A 17,074-nucleotide genomic window follows, 5' to 3' on the forward strand; every position below is an offset into this window, starting at 1 on the left:
GGTAATAAATAGAAATAACTTGAAAAAACCTAGATGATCCTTTAAAATATCATTTAAAATTTTTACCAATGAGTCAAATATGTCATGAAATACAAAAGTGAAACCTACAGGGAAGACACAGTACTGACACAGAGTAAGATTTCAATGTAAAGATTTTATCATGTAAATTAATTAAGTGTTACAAAAGACATGGGGAAATTATTGTTTTTGATAAAAGAACAGTTCTAGCCTAGAACTATTAATTGAAAGTTATCTTTTATATTCCATTTAAAATATTATCCATACTTAGCATATGTTGCTAATATATTCAGGGCTTTACAGAACCAATGTAAACTTATTGTTGCACTGAATTTGGGGGAATGTTATCTATGAACTTTCATCTGCCTGCAAAAGTCTCTTCTATAAATTTAGAGGAGATAAGTGGGCATATGCAGATACAATAGATTAGAAAAAACTAGCGACTGGAGACTCTTACAGAAAATTTTTCTTCAAAGGTTTTCTAATGCCTGCGTTCTATTCTGTTTGAACCCTATAGAAAGAATAATGTTCCGATGACATCTATTTGAATCTTTGTGGCTCGCTACATTTTTCTATTATGTGTTGCAGTCAACAGAACTCAGGCTTATTCTCACCTACAGAGAAGATGCATTTCAGTTTAATAAACAAGAAGTATGTGCTTTGTGAGAGATAAGCTACTTCAGCATGGGAAATATTTGAGCAAAGAAAGACCACAGAATTAAACAGAGTTTGATCCCATGTTCTTTTTTAACTTTTTTAAGATATGGTTAAACAGGTGATATTGTCAGTCCTAAATTGCCACAGAAGTCAAGATGAAAACGGTCATCACTTAAGGGCTTGTGAAATAAAGCTTCCTATAATTTGCATCTTGTACCACTCTCAGTGAAGGTTGTATGATTTAGTGGGAAAGGGAACTAAACAATACCAATAAATTTACCCCCATTGTTTAACTATCTAACATGTTTTAGAGTTGCAAGCCTTTTCTATTAAGTTGACCCAACGTAGATTTTTCTCTAGATTATTTCTTTCCACACATCATTTTTATATGTATATCAAGAAATAGTATATATACCTAGATACTCTTCTAAAGGCTCTATTCATATATTTATTTGTTTAAAAGTCAATTTTATGCATTTACTTGTTATGTTTTTGGTCCATAAATTGTAGACACCTAAACATGCATTGCTACGTTTAGAACTTACTGTCACGGAAAGATAGAACACACTCTATGTGGCTTTCATCTGTCATTGCTAAATCGGATGCCAAGAGACCTGAAGGCAGTTGCCTCTTTTATTGAGCTCATTCTTAGACTTGAACTACAATTACATGCCAATAGTAAGGGTATCAGTAGATACCATGCCAAGCAAGGGTATCAAGTATTCCACAGGTACATCTGTATATTGATTGCCCAATGCCAAGCCACAGAAAATGTCGGAATTTCAAGTCCACAGTCAATGAGCCAGCTTTTAACTAGAAGAATATTCATAAGTCAAGCTTTTTTTCCTTTCTAATGAGCTAGTTATTTATTTATGACATATTTATTTCTGATATATTGGGAGACAGGCATGTCAACCCCACACATAGTGATAGCAGAGACTAGAATTTAAGGATCCTATTGCTGTGAATCTTGTTTCCTCTGCCCTATCCATAACTTATTGTATGAATATAACTCAATTCCTATAAATGTGAATAACACCTTGGAATTATTTAGTGCTCGTAGGACGGTATGTTCTGGGAGGACTTCAGCTTTTGAATATATAGTAAACCGAGCTTTGAGATGTTGACACTCTTTTTGATATTATTGTTTTAGCACTCTAGCAGAAAGAATGAGCTTTATTAATATGTGTAAGTGAGAAATTACCACTGAAAAGACATGCCACTGGCCACTCTGTTAATAAATCCTGGGTTCACACTTTTTGTAAGGATATCTTTTATGAAAGATAGATGGATTCAACCAAATTGGCTTGTTGTGGGTATAATAAAAGCAGATTAATATGCCTAGAGATCAACGATGTCTCTAAAAAGGTCATGAACAAGTTTTCATCTAAAAGTGCAGAAAGTCAGTATCACCAGGGCTCTGAGTATTTAATCGATAAGTATTTCAGGCCACAATAGTAGGAATACAAAAATAATTATTCTAAGCCTTACTGAAGAGAAATGTTTTTGCTTATCTATTTAGCTGTATTGTGTTTTAAAGAAGGAAGATCATGTTTGCCATATATTTTAGGACAGTCATGACCCATTGAAGTAGAAAGTATAAAACATAATCTTAGTGGAAAACCAGTATCAGCTTACAAGGTTCATATTTACTCCAAAAAGCTCAGTCCTAGAGTGTATAAAGTTTGAACCAAAACGGTTGAGGTGAAAATGGACAGAATACTTAAGGAGTTATTTGCTGAGTCTTTAAATGCTTGCCTTTAATTGGAAATTAAATTTAAAAGAAAAGAGCAGAAACGGAAAAGAAGCTACTTAAATTGTTTTTTTACTGAACTTTTTTCAGGGTAGATTTCATGGCTGTTACTCACCAAGAAAGTATTTGTGTGATTTAACATTTCAAAACATTCTAGCTCTACACGGTTTTTGTTTTGTTTTGTTTTGTTTTTTGTTTGTTTGTTTATTGTGTGTGTGTGCTTGATGTCAGCCCTCCTCAACTCTAATCTGAAGAACGGGGGTTTGTTAAAAGTTGTAATCAAGATCTAGATATAAGAAATTTTAGAAACTAAAGGATAAGCAGTTCTTTATACAGGAAGGGTTATTAAGAGATGCTCAGTAGGGGTTGGAGATTTAGCTCAGTGGTAGAGTGCTTGCCTAGCAAGCACAAGGCCCTGGGTTCGGTCCTCAGCTCCAGAAAAAAAAAGATGCTCAGTAAACAGTTACATCGATGAACTTAGTGAACATGAAAAATATTTTTAATGTTATCAAAATATCAGCTTTTCCATGCTAAATGTGGATAATCTTTTCTGTTCACATTGCTCCCAGATTCAGAGAGAATACAGTTTAAGTCCTTCATTTCATATGTTTTTTTTTAAAAACCAAAAGAATTCAATGTTATGGAAGATTAAACTAGATTTGGAACTTCTTGGGATTCTATATTAATATTAAGCATTCACTAACTGTCTAATAGAAATGAAATCAGTATGTAAGGAGAATAAAATACGGAGCACCTTGATAGGCAATTGTGTGTTACCAAACTGTGGGGAAAGAAACAGAGGTTTGCCCATCATTCTTGCTAATTGGATTTGTTGCATAGTGAATATACTGCAAACACCAGTCAATCAGGTAATTTTTGCTTGTGGGCATTTCTCCTTTGGAGTCTTTATGGCACTTTAAAAATGGCTAAGCTCTGCTACTATCCAAAGTATGGTCCTTGTTATTCACATTCAATCCATCCATATTCATAAGCAGCTAATAGAATCTAAATGGTAGACACACTCTTAAACTAGAAATATGAGTAATTGTACCTTAGGCTATCATTGCAACAAATTGAAGCCTTGAGAAACTCACTTGACCTCTCTGGATGACTGTGTTAGTAAGGATTCCTTCAGCACCTCTGCTCGATAATATGAGGCCTAAATTGATATGTGCATAAATTTGCATTTCAAATTTTCTTGTCCATCTAAAAATATTTTGGAAACTTAATACTCCAAATAGAATTCCCTTTCTTTTCTATAGAACATTAGAGAACATAATCTTGGTACTTTACTGAACCTTCCAAGATAGCAAGTGCCCAATTAACTAACCCTCCTCATTTATATTCTCTTCCTCTTAGGTCTGTTGTAACATACTGTCACTTACCCTTAGTTTCCTATACAAAACAACCATATATTGAATCCTATTCTAAGACATTTCAGACTTTTCTATACTATCCACATTCTTACTATAATAATCTACAACTATTTATTGATGAAAAACTTGGGAAATGAGCAGAAGCACATGAGTTCCTTCATCAACAGGAATATAGAGTTTGAGTGTATAAGATTGACTATATTTAGAAAACTTATTGTTTTGACTCAAGACTAATTTATTTTCATTCAATATACTTTGGATATATTTTCATTTAAAAGCAAATTCCATACCACTAATTTTTAGAGCATTACTCAAGGCACTGTTCCTAATCCATGAAATCTAGAGTTTGCAGAGATATTTATTAATAATACTGACACCTGGTCTGTTTTCCATGTAATTGGAACCTTTTCAACTAAGAAAACAAACCAAAAATCAAAAAACAATAAAAGAAGACAGAAAACATGGTGTTAGTACAAAGTCTATCCTATGCCTGCCAGATGTTCTCAGAGTCACATCTGCCTTGAGGATTTCCTAGATCAATAGCATAAGAATTATTTACATCATTTGAAAGATTGTTATAATTATAATACATACGGTGACCTAGGTCTGTATTTTAATCTAATCCATAGGCAATTCAAACATGTTGTTTGTTTTGAAAGTCTGGGTCCTATCTATTAAATAGAAGTTATCTATACTTAAACATTACAGGTATGAGATATTGCCTTTCCTTAGCTCACTTGGGATCTTCTTAAATATATCCGTAGGTGTTACTATATTTCAAAGCCCAAGATAAACCTAGTTATGTCTTGTACATGGTGCTGCTCTCCAGCTATAGTTTTCAAACTGTTCACCATTTCCTGGAAATTATTTTTCATGATCTCCCTTAGATTTTAAATGCATTTTTCTATTTTAAATACAAAACAAAAGCAGACAGTTATTAGGATCTCTAGGAGCCATCAAAATTGCACATATAAGATCAATTGCTTTCCTGAGTCTCAGCAGCTTAATTGATAGGTAGGATATGGCTGCATGTTATAAGACTTTTTAGATTGTCCACAATCATGAACTTAATATTAAAGGTGAGCTATACACTCACTAGATCACTCTCTGTGCCTGATCTCATCTCTGTTAGTATCATGACTGTATGTGTATAGTATGGTAGCCTATTTTGAAAACAAATGAGTGTATCGCTAAAACATTAGACAATTATATGTATGTGTGTTGTGTGAGTGTTCAACCACTGAAATAAGTCTTTGGTTGTAAAAAATGAAAATAAGAAAAATCTAGAATATATAAAAATTTCAGCTCTAATATCTATTGATGTTAGGTTGGCATCTCTGCTCATAAAAATTGCTGAAAATTTAAACAAGCTGAAGGGTTGTTCTCGCAATAGAAGAGAAACAAATAAACATAGTGTGGAAGATTGACATTACTGAAATTAAAAGAGCTAACCCTCAATAAAAGGGATATGCATAAACATACTGATGAAGCATGCAGTAACATCTACCACAATGAGAAAGTATTAGAAGGCATATGGGGGTGGTGGCAGTGAAATGGAGACACTGATCACCTCACTAACTGCATTGAGCATTTCCTAAAATAAGCAGGTCTAACTTTTCTTCACTGTTATTAGAAATCAGTAGATTATTACTAATTTAGCTTCTTTAGCTGTTCACAGCTGAAGTCCACAGACAGAAAACCAGAAAGATCCTCAGAGATAATTTTTCTAATGAAGAAATTTTTTTAGAAATATCCATCAACCCGACTAAGTATTTCAAATCAACTGTTGGCTCAGACACAGAACCAGCTAAGGGTAGATTATAAGAGAGCTGAGTCTCCTAGATTTTTTTAAAAAAGAAAAAAGTCAAAATGTGAAGATATAAATGCATTAAACTGAAAATAGTTTCTTCAGTGATACAGAAATCAGAAAAACTAAGAAGGCTGTGATTAAGACTCCAATTCTATGAAAATAAGGTTTAGCCAATGAGTAATCTCAATTGTGCATATATATATATATATATATATATATATATATATATATATAGTTGAATGGCCCAAAAAAAAGAAACACTTAAGAAAAAGTTCCACCGGGCTGGAGAGATGGCTCAGTGGTTAAGAGCGCTGACTGCTCTTCCAAAGGTCGTGAGTTCAAATCCCAGCAACCACATGGTGGCTCACAGCCATCTGTAATGAGATCTGGTGCCCTCTTCTGGTGTGTCTGAAGACAGCTACAGTGTACTTAAATATAATAAATAAATAATTATATTTAAAAAAAAAAAGAAAAAAGAAAAAGTTCCACAGGTAAAAAAAGAGTAGTAATTAAAATAGTGTATTAATTATTTTTAATTATGTTTCTTTAAAAGATGCTAGAAAAGCCATAGTTTATAGCATCACAAAACTTCAAAAATTGAATTGGTTTACTGAATTCTTAGGCAATCAAATATTTTTAATTTAGTTGAACCTATAAAAGACATGCAACAATAGACTTGGAGTTTCATTGTGAAAAACATTCAGATTTTACTAAAAAAAAGGTTTTACAGGTGATTTCTATACAATCTAAAATTGCAGAAGCATGTTAAATTTTCTACAGAGGCCTACGTTCCGTTTCATTAATGAGGTTGTAGCAGCTAGACAATCAGGCTTGGGAAAAATGGTTTGCTAAGACTCAGTTAACATTCAAGACTCAGTACTACTAATAATATAAGACATAGGAGCAGGTTCCAATCCATCCCTCATCTCAGACTTGTCTCGTTAGCCTCCTTCAGCCCAGGATTGAGACAATCCTAGAGATGCCATTTTTGTCAATATGAAATCAGCAAAGGTATGCTCCTGTGTGTTCACATATTATGTATCTCCATGGTCAAGACCAGGGTCAAGACCAATTGTCTACATAACACTGGAAGCCATCTACATTATAAGGAAACATGATCTTTCACAGATTCTAATACCATGCTTTTTTTTAAAAAATAACCAAAGGGCTAGGATTATGTTTTCCCTCATTTTCTCTTTCTATCCCTTAAAATCAAGTATGATAGAGTCAGGAATTACAGAGTATAACAATGTAATAAAAATAATATTTTGTAGACTCCTTAAGAATCAAAAGCACGAATGGGGATAAGATATAAATATGTTGAATACACTTTTAAAATTCAATTATCTTCTCAGTAGTAATGTGGCTTATTCTGCATCTATACCAGCATGGGATCAAGAAGCGCTTTCTTAAGATACTTGATAAAAGGCTTAAAATCTAAAAAAGGTTTACCAAGACCCAGAAAAAAGAAAGAAGGAAGAAGAAACAAAAAAAGGGGAAATAAATCATTAACAAAAGCCAACCCATTTAGCTTCAAACACCGGAAGGTAAATTACTTACCATTTCTGAGCCACAGATTTCTCATGTTATCTACAGGTGATAGATTGTACATTAGATCCACATAAGAAAGTCTTCAAAATATTGGCACTGACCTGAAACTCTGGTGTAAGTGTATGGTCTGCCATATATTCCGTGCTTTTCTTCCATGTTCTCTTCTAGGTAGCTTTGTTCAATGAGTGGTAGGGAAGGGTTAGGGGAAATTTCCATACAACTTTAAGTGCTGCAAAAGAAGAAAGTTGTAGTGAGTGAAGCATCACAAAGTAAGGTCAGAGAATGTGCCTATCATCTTGATTCCATTCAGGCCATTACCAATGCTTGTGCTGAGGAGTTTAAGTAATTTTCATAAAGAGTTTTATACTCAAAGAATTGAGGGCAAAGCAATCACACTGGAACAAAATGTGCCAATTCTTTCAGTAATTCATAAAACTACTTTGAAAGCAATTGAATATTTTAGTATTGTAATGTGCACTATGATATTACTATGTTCAGACAAACTAAAATACTCTGAAATCTAATGCCAAATGTACAGTTCATAGGTTCATTTTATTTCTTATAAGTGTTTCATTGCATTGTACCAGTTGTTTAATACCATTAACTTACCCTGGGTGTGTTGTTATGATGCAGATCCAACAGGGTTATTGTAAGCACACTAATTAGTCATCTGGGGTTTTATAGATAAAATCATACATTGATCAGAAATCACTTTTCTACTTATTTTTTTGTAGAGTATTTTTCCACACTTGAAAAAAAAACATGATTATTTTATATCAAACATCAGTTTTCTTTAAAATCTTATTTTAGTAGCCACTGCATGTTTGAAATAAGATGGTAAATATTATATGACAATAGTGAGATTGTGTTTGTAAGTGAAAGTGCATGCTCTAATGAATCACACAGCTTTGGTGGCGTATTTTTTCCACTGCCACCTGATATGCAAGCTTTGTCTGAATCTGTGTGCATGTTTCACATGCTTTCCAGAGTCCGTTTTTTAATATTTACAAAGTGATATGTGATTTTTAGTGCCGATAAGCCAGTGAGCCAAGATGCAATACTGTTTTGCTTTCATTTTTCTTCAAACTTATTATGTTGTAAATTTTCTCAGAAAACTTTTTCTTGAAGTTGTTGGCAATAAACTATAACAAAAAAAAAAGAAGAAGAATTTGCTGGTAAATCTTACAAGTGACTGCACAGCAACTTACTGTTACAAAGCATGATGTGAAAAGATCATTTTACTAATTCCATTCTATGAATACAATACTCTGGCATCTTTTCGTATAATTAAGAAGAGTTTATCATTTTCAAAACACTGCCAAAGTCAGTAATACTGCCAAAAGGGAGGAACACCAAGTCAGACCTGCGTTACATTAACCTGAACAATACCAGACTATGTAGACTGTCAATCAGTACAGCAAATTAGAGGGACAGACCCACTCCTTTGTTTCTTAGTCATTTGGAAAATGTATAAGGAATATAAATTTTGGCAACAGAGACATGCCTTTACATGCTGTTAACTCACAGCAACATTTGAAATAAAATTCATTCCATTCTGGGAAAGACATGCCCAGGTCTTTTGTTTGTTTCAGAAATATACTTGTGTTTTTGAAAGCTCGGATTTCAAACAGGTAATATATGTAGACCACCTGTTCCCTCTCCAAATGATAAGTCATTTATTGTAACACATAATGGGTAGAACATAGCTTTCAGTCAGTTACTCAAAACACCAGTATAAACATTCATAATGTTAGAAGGTGATTTCACTGTGTTGTTTTGAGAGCAATGGAAACCCTAGTTATTTGTTCATTTTTCTCATGTATTTATTTATAGAAAATTGCTTCTTTCAAGTCTGATCTTGACAGCATCAAATGAGTTAATATAATGCTAGGAAAACTGACTCTGGTTACGATCTCAAGTCACAATCCTGAAGCTGGGTCTTGCTGCAATCCAAAATAAAGCATTGAGTCAAATGACGAGCAGCCTGCCCGGCCTTAGAGAGGGCAACTATAGCAGTCATGATACCATAGGTGTAAGCAGCAGAAAGAATTGCTGCACTATTCATGACATTGTAGGTGTATGAACGTTCTACACCATTCATGATACTATAGATGTGTAACACTCAGCAAACATCTGATCTGGGCTCTCGGTTGGTACTGCATGCATCCCTTCATTTAAATAACCTGTAAATAACATCACTTTGTGGCAGCTAAGTGAATATTTTAATAAGCCATGAAAGGCAAGATATAAGAAATCTGTACTTTCAGGTGTTTGGGGAAAAAAATTGTACCTTCCATAAATTGAAGTGGAGTTGCCGTTTGAAATTTCCTTCCCTTAAAAATATGCAGTAACACTGTATGTTTGTCGCTGTCTTTTCAGACTTATAAATACATGATGTGACTACTACAGCTTTGTGAACTTTTGTTTAGCAATTAATGACTTTAACAATCTGAACAACGATTTCAAGGCAGAAGTAAATACATAAGGAATTTGAGCCTGTTTGTAAGAAGTCTATTCCTTATGTCAGATTTACCGTATTCAATGTAAATACCTCACGGATATAACACTGGAGCCAGTGGATGTGTAAATAATTATGTTCTATTTGGGCCTAATGCATTCCTGTAATGTGAATATTTAAAATAAAGGAATTCAATTTAAATGCACAATAGTTTTGGTTATGTATAATGATTGCATTCTGTCTCATCCCCTCAGAATTTATTTTTCACTCACATGCAATACTAGATTTGCAGCTGCTGAATTAAAATGTTGAAATAAATATATTTGCCAGGTTACACATTCACTATACATCTCAAACCAAACATCAAAACCAGTGGGCACACAGAGATTGTTGTAAGCATTGTTTTATCATGTTCAATAATGCAAAAAAGAGAGAACCCTTTAATAACTGGACTTCTGTGCATGAGGATCAGGAAAATCTTTTTTGTACTGATCCTAACTTTCAAGACCTTGTTTTCTGTTTTTTCCGTTCACTTATTCTCTACAACCCCTCAGTCTTCTAATTCAAACCTACAGAGTCAACAATAGTGACAATCTCAATGTATATCTGCTGTGGATATTTCATTTCAGACATCTGTTTCTATCTTCTGATTGTCCTCTGTCATCTAATAACTTGAACACCACTGTGAACGGATATCAACACATCTCTCTTCTCCAATCCTTTATGCAATGGTACTGGTATAAATTGCATTTTTGAATCAAAACCTGATTCTTTCTCCTTATGGTGAATTTATCACAAAAAAATCTCCTAAATATGGCATTTCTTTTCTGATGTGTTGCCATTGATTTCATTAAGAGAACATAACTTCAAACAATTTTTATCTGTACTGAAAAACTTCTCAAAACTTCAAAATATGTACTTGATATTATCACTAATTATAGAAATAAATAAAAATATGACACAGGAAAAATTTAACTAGAGTGTGGCTAAGCAGCAATCTCCATTGCCTCACCATGCAAAACTCGCACATTTAATGGGATCTTTCATGAATTTGTCCATTTTTAGTCAATCTCCTAGTTTTGTAGCAGGTCAGCTAAGTCCTTTAGTATTTAGTATTCTGACAATGTTCTGAATTCTTCTTTGCTTTTCTAACTGGCCACCTTTGACACCCACCATATCATCCATTTCCCAGGCAATTTTTCTTCATGGAGAAATTCTAGCATTCTAAATATTAGATTCAAAGAAAGATATCTTATGATCCAACATATACAACAGATATAAAATGTTTCAGAATACCCAATAGCAAGTCGTCAGTGGAGAGCTGAGCAAAGTCTTGGGGAGAGAACACAGTAAATAAGCTTTGTAATTTTAATATTGTATTTATAAAAGATGAGAATATGAAGAGCGTGACATACAAATTAAAAGTAGACTAGGATATGTGGTGGTGGCTGGATTACCTTGACTTGATTTATACTATAGCGTCAAAAGTTCTTGAAAATTTATGGCCAGATGTTGAGGAAACTACAATATGCATATTTATGATCATATAAGTCATTTAAAATATACCCATCAGTTAAATGTCACAGTCATTCTTATATGGAAATGCAAGGTATGTTAATGCACAGTGTCTTTGCTTTGCTAAAAGAAGCTCATGATATGAAAGCCCATATCTGGGTCCTGGAGATAAACTACTCATGTCCATCTCTCAGTTCTCCATCTTCTAATGAAAAGCTCATGAACATTATCCCACTATTTATATGTCTTGAAGAGTGGGCATCATAGCTCAAACTTAAAGTACTTAGCTAGCAAATATAAAAATGCTGGTTAGGATATTTACTCAATAACTTTTCTATTCTTGAGTAGACAGTGAAGGTTCTTTTCACTAGACGTTGCTGAGGATCAAGAAAATGTTGAATTTTGACAGCCTATAGTCAGTGGTCTAATACCCTGAAACAACAACAACAACAAAAGCTGGGAACCCATCTGAAATTCTGGGAATTTCTACATATTAACGAATCTGGTGATAGTGGTAACTATCATTTATAGGCATATAGGAAACACTTTGGTGACACAGTATCAGTTTGTGAAAGCCTAAGAACTTTTTACCAGGTAGGTAATGGTCTTTATTTTTTTTCTATCTTGAAGGATATAAATGATCTAGAAATGGCAATATATTCAAGTGTTGATATGTTGCCACTATGCAGGTCAATCAGTCCAATTTCCAGAAGCCTGCAGGACATATAAGTCCACAGCACAGTCTGGAAAGGTAGGACAAAGATTGTTACTAGGAGATCAGTATTTCTTTTATATTGCCAGATTCTTTCTTACTTTTTTCCTTTTATTGAATATTTTTTTTTTTTTTATTAACTTGAGTATTTCTTATATACATTTCGAGTGTTATTCCCTTTCCGGTTTCGGGCAAACATCCCCTCCCCTCCTCTTCTTTATGGGTATTCCTCCCCATCCTCCCCCTTGCCGCCCTCCCCCAACAATCTAGTTCACTGGGGGTAATATTTTCTTTATTTACATTTCAAATATTATTATGCCATTTCCCAGTTGCCCCTCAGGAAACCCCCTATCCCACCCCTCCTCCCCCTGCTTCTATGAGGGTGCTTCCCTACCTACCCACTCCTTCCTGCCTCCCTGACATTCCCCTACACTGCAGCCCAGAGCCTTCACCAGACCAAGAGCCTCTCCTCCTATTGTGAATGTAATAAGATTTTCAAAGTGGGAATTGAGTTACAGTGAGGTCAAATTAAACCCCTAAATCCAATAGGGCCAGTCCCCTTATAAAAGAGGAAAATTGAGACACCGAGAAAAACTCACTATAGGGTGACATGTGACAAGGTAGACTTTGTCAGTATAAAGGGACGCTAACCAGGAGGCCAGATACTCTGAACCTCTACCAATGAACCAGCCTGGAAAAGCCATAACTGCAGACTTATAGCATTTTGAACAAAAGAAAGTCTGTGGTTTAAGTCACTCAGTCTGTAGCATTTTATGATAATGTTAAGAAACAAATATATGTTTTTGCCTCTGTACTAATCATTTTCTTGTAAATTGTCCATTTCCTCCAGATTTTTCAATTTTGTTGAGTATATGCTTTTGTAGTAGAATCTGATAATTTTTTTTAATTTCTTCACTTTCTATTGTTATGTCTCCCCTTTCATTTCTGATTTTGTTAATTTGGACACTATCTCTGTGTTCTCTGGTTAGTCTGGTTAAGGGTTTATGAATCTTGTTGATTTTCTGGAAGAAACAGCTTCTGGCTTTATTGATTCTTTGTATTGTTCTTTTTGTTTCTACTTGGTAGATTTCAATCCTGAGTTGGAGTATTTCCTGCCTACTCTTCTTGGGTGAATTTGCTTCTTTTTTTCTAGAACTTTCAAGTGTTCCATCAAGCTGCTAGTTTATGTTCTCTCCATTTTCTTTTTGGAGGCACTCGAAGCTATGAATTTCCCTCAGAGCCCAGCTTTCAATGTGTCCCATAAGTTTGGGTATGTCATTAATTTCTAAAATGTCTTTAATTTCTCTCCTTATTTCTACCTTGATCAAGTTACCATTGAGTACAGCATTGTTCAGTTTCCATGTGATCTTCTTATATCTGTGGAAGCCTGTTTTGTGACCAATTTATGTGGTCCATTTGGAGCAGGTAGTATGAGGTGCATTTGTTCCAGAATGGAATGTTATATAGATATCTCTTAAACCATTTGTCATAACTTCTGTTTCACTGTGTCTCTGTTTTACTTCTGTTTCCATGATCTGTCCATTGCTGAGAGTGGGGTGTTGAAGTCTCCCACTATTGTTGTATGAGATGCAATGCGGGCTTTGAGCTTTAGTAAATTTCTTTCATGAATGTGGGTGTCATTGCATTAGATATTCAGAATTGAGAGTTCATCTTTGTAGATTTTTCCATTGATGAATATAAAGTGTCCTTCCTTATCATTTTTGAAACCCTTTGGTAGAAAGACAATTTTACTTGATATTAGAATGGGTACTCCAGCTTTTTCCTTGGGACCATTTGCTTTGAAATATATTTTCTGGTCTTTTACTCTGTAGTGTCTGTCTTTCTTACTGAGGTGCATTTCCTATATGCAGCAAACTGCTGGTCCTGTTTGCATATCTAGTCAGTCTATGTCTTTTTATTGGGGAATTGAGTCCACTGATGTTAAGAGATATTAAGGAAAAGTAATTGTTGCTTCCTGTTATTTTGTTGTTAGAGGTGGAACTATGTTTGTGTGGAAATCTTCTTTTGCGTTTGTTGAAAGATTTCTTTCTTGCTTTTTCTAGGGTGTAGTTTCCTTCCTTGTGTTGGAATTTTCCATCTATTATCCTTTGTAGGGATGGATTTGAAGAAATGTAGTGTGTAAATTTGTTATTGCCATGTAATATCTTGGTTTCTCTATCTATGTTAATTGAGAGTTTTGCTGTGTATGGTAACCTGGGCTGTTGTCTGTTATCTCTTAGGTAAAGTCTTCTGGCTTTTAGAGTCTCGGTTGAAAATCTGGTGTAATTCTGATAGGTCTGCTTTTATGTTACTTGACCTTTTTCCCTTACAGCTTTTAATATTCTTTCATTTTTTCTGCATTTGGTGTTTTGACTATTATGTGCCTGGAAGGGCCAGATTCTTCCATAATACCAAATATTAAGTCTATGACCCACAATCAGATTTACAAGTCAAGATTTTAATTATTCAAACTGTAAGTTCCTCAACACATGAATAGTCTATTACTTCAGAAACATAATTTTAAAAACATTTATATGGCCATTGCTGTATGGATAACACTTGGTATTTACTTAAAAATTGACAATATTGTAAATTATCATTTATAATATATGTTGTATATTGAATGTGTGACATTCTTGCTGTTACTTATTGTATGTGAAAATGCAATAGTTGTCAAAAACATTTTCAAAAGGGATTCATAAGATTTTAATTTTTCAAAAAGTCATTTAACATTTCAGAAAAATATGATCCCAAATCAGTCCCCTAGAGACCTTCTCTTAAGCCCATTGCTTTTTCTTCTCTGGTTTCAATGTCATAAGACATTGACTAAGACAGTCATCTTCCAATGTGAAATATGATAGACACTGATTGTTCTTGACTCAAGAAGTCACAGTGACACTATTTAATATTCTATGCCCAATCTTGGGATCAGCCCATCTCTTTATTTAAAAATTTTTAATAATACATATGTAGTGTGTTTTGTTTATTACTACCCCATTGTTCTCTTATCCCTTTCTCTTTCTACTGAATTCTTCTTCACAACAAGTCATCCTCCTATTTCCACACCTGACTTGCTTTTGTACTTTGTTTTTATTTTAACCACAGTGTTTTATCTATGTTTAGATAAATAAAGAGAAGTAGGGAGTTACATGCTTGAGCATGGACTGCTCTTCAGTGAAGACAATGACAATGCTCTCTGTAATCATTAGCTACCCAAAGTCAAGGGTGAAGTTTCAGAAGCCTCTCCTCTGTATGGTGGAGATTTGATGGGCTCCATCTTGTATAGGTTTTGTCACCTGTATGTGAGTGGTGCATGTAAATGTGCCCTTTTCACATGTACGTGGGCTTCTGGCGGGCCTGAACTCCTTATAAGAGAAGGGAAGATCAGAGTGGACTCATACTACCCTGTCATGTGATATTTTCCACCAAACGTGATATATCAAGAAGAATCACTAGATGCCTACCAGATTCCAGTGCCAGGCTCTGAACCGTGACACAAAAGGAACTCTATTATTAAATAAATTGCAGTCACAATTATGCAGGAATAGCAAAAAAGTGGACCAACATACTGTTTTATATTTCTTAATATTTATTATAAAGGAAATCTATCAGTATAAGTATATAAGATCAGATTTCATCCATGAAACAAATTTCCTCCAATAAATTTTAAATGCCATCATTCATGAGGAACACAAGCAAGAAACTGGAGGCACTCTTTAAGTAGTTTTTTAATGTGGGGTGTGGTGCTCTAAGAATTCATTGAAAAATAAATAATAGCTTAAGAAAACTTTAATTTACTATAAATTTTTGATAATATTATTTATGAATTCAAAATAAACCCGAGGAATCAGTTCTTTTCCAAAACTTCAAGTGATGATCATTGTCCACAGAAACATCTACCTAGTTCCTAGAAGGCATAGAATTCAGCTGCATCTTTAGAAGATGATATGACCGAGAAACACCTAAAGAAATATTCAATATCCTTAGTCATCAGGGAAATGCAAATCAAAACAACTCTATTTAAAACAACACTGCTATTAAAAACAATGATGTCATGAAATTATAGGCAAATGGATGAATTAGAAAATATCATCGTTTTGCAACCCACTCACAAAAGAACACACATGGTATGCATTCTCGGATAAGTGGATATTAGCTCAAAAGCTCATAATACCCAAGATACAATTAATAAACAACATGAAGCTCAAGAAGAAAAAAGAAAAAGAAAAAAAAGAAGATGGTAGACTATTATGATGTAAATCTGTCCTCACATATTTCAAGGTTTTATTCTCAAACTGATTTTTGCCTTAGAAGAAACTCATTTCAGCAGGGGGAGAAATGCATGAAACAATTAGGAAGACTCACAAAAAGAGCATGGTCTTAGGCTTAGACATCAGCATAAGATAGTAGTAAATACTAAGCAGTATAGAGATGGGAGAATATAGAGAAGAATCAAATGTAATCTAATTCCATGCTGTGTCTGAGAAAGGAATAGGAATGAGACAGTTGGTAAAAGACGACCCTGAGACAGGGCATCTTAAGTAGACAGCATGTGTAATGTTTATGAACATGTCTGCAAATCCAGAACAAGCTCACCTCTTCTACAGCCATGGCCCTCAACCACAGGATTCTATTCCTACAGGTCATGCAAAATTGATGAGACATTTCAATTGTGTTTTAATATAGTATTTAATTTTACAGTAACTTAGAATTTTATAGTATAAATACACTTTAAGATTTAAGAACAGCATCCCTGACATAATGCACTGCTTATTAACAATTTCAGGGACAATATCGCATTATTTACTTCTGAAATCATGATGTAAATATAGAGAAAATTCTTCAGAAAAGATCTAAAAATCTGGATAAACTATAAAAATCATTTCTAAATAACTTACTGGTTCATTAATATATTTTTTAGGAAATTCAGATAAAAATGACATAAATCTAATTATTTTAATATGATAATTGGGAAAATCTGCTAAAGAATGGCACTGTTATTAAAGTGCCTGTCACCAAAAACAAAGCCACCTTGTATTTTACATACTTTGAATGTCATCAAAATTTGGGGTAAAAAAAAATCATCCCTAAGTATCAATTCACAGTGAAAACCATATATAGTTTACTGTTTATTTTGGAGTGGAATCCATAAATTCATATATGTACATTAAAAGGTCATAAAAAACTATATGTAGGGAGTACAGTCAGACCACCTGAACAGATT

Source organism: Rattus rattus, chromosome 1 (genome assembly GCF_011064425.1).
Source record: "Rattus rattus isolate New Zealand chromosome 1, Rrattus_CSIRO_v1, whole genome shotgun sequence".
Taxonomy (NCBI): Eukaryota; Metazoa; Chordata; class Mammalia; order Rodentia; family Muridae; genus Rattus; species Rattus rattus.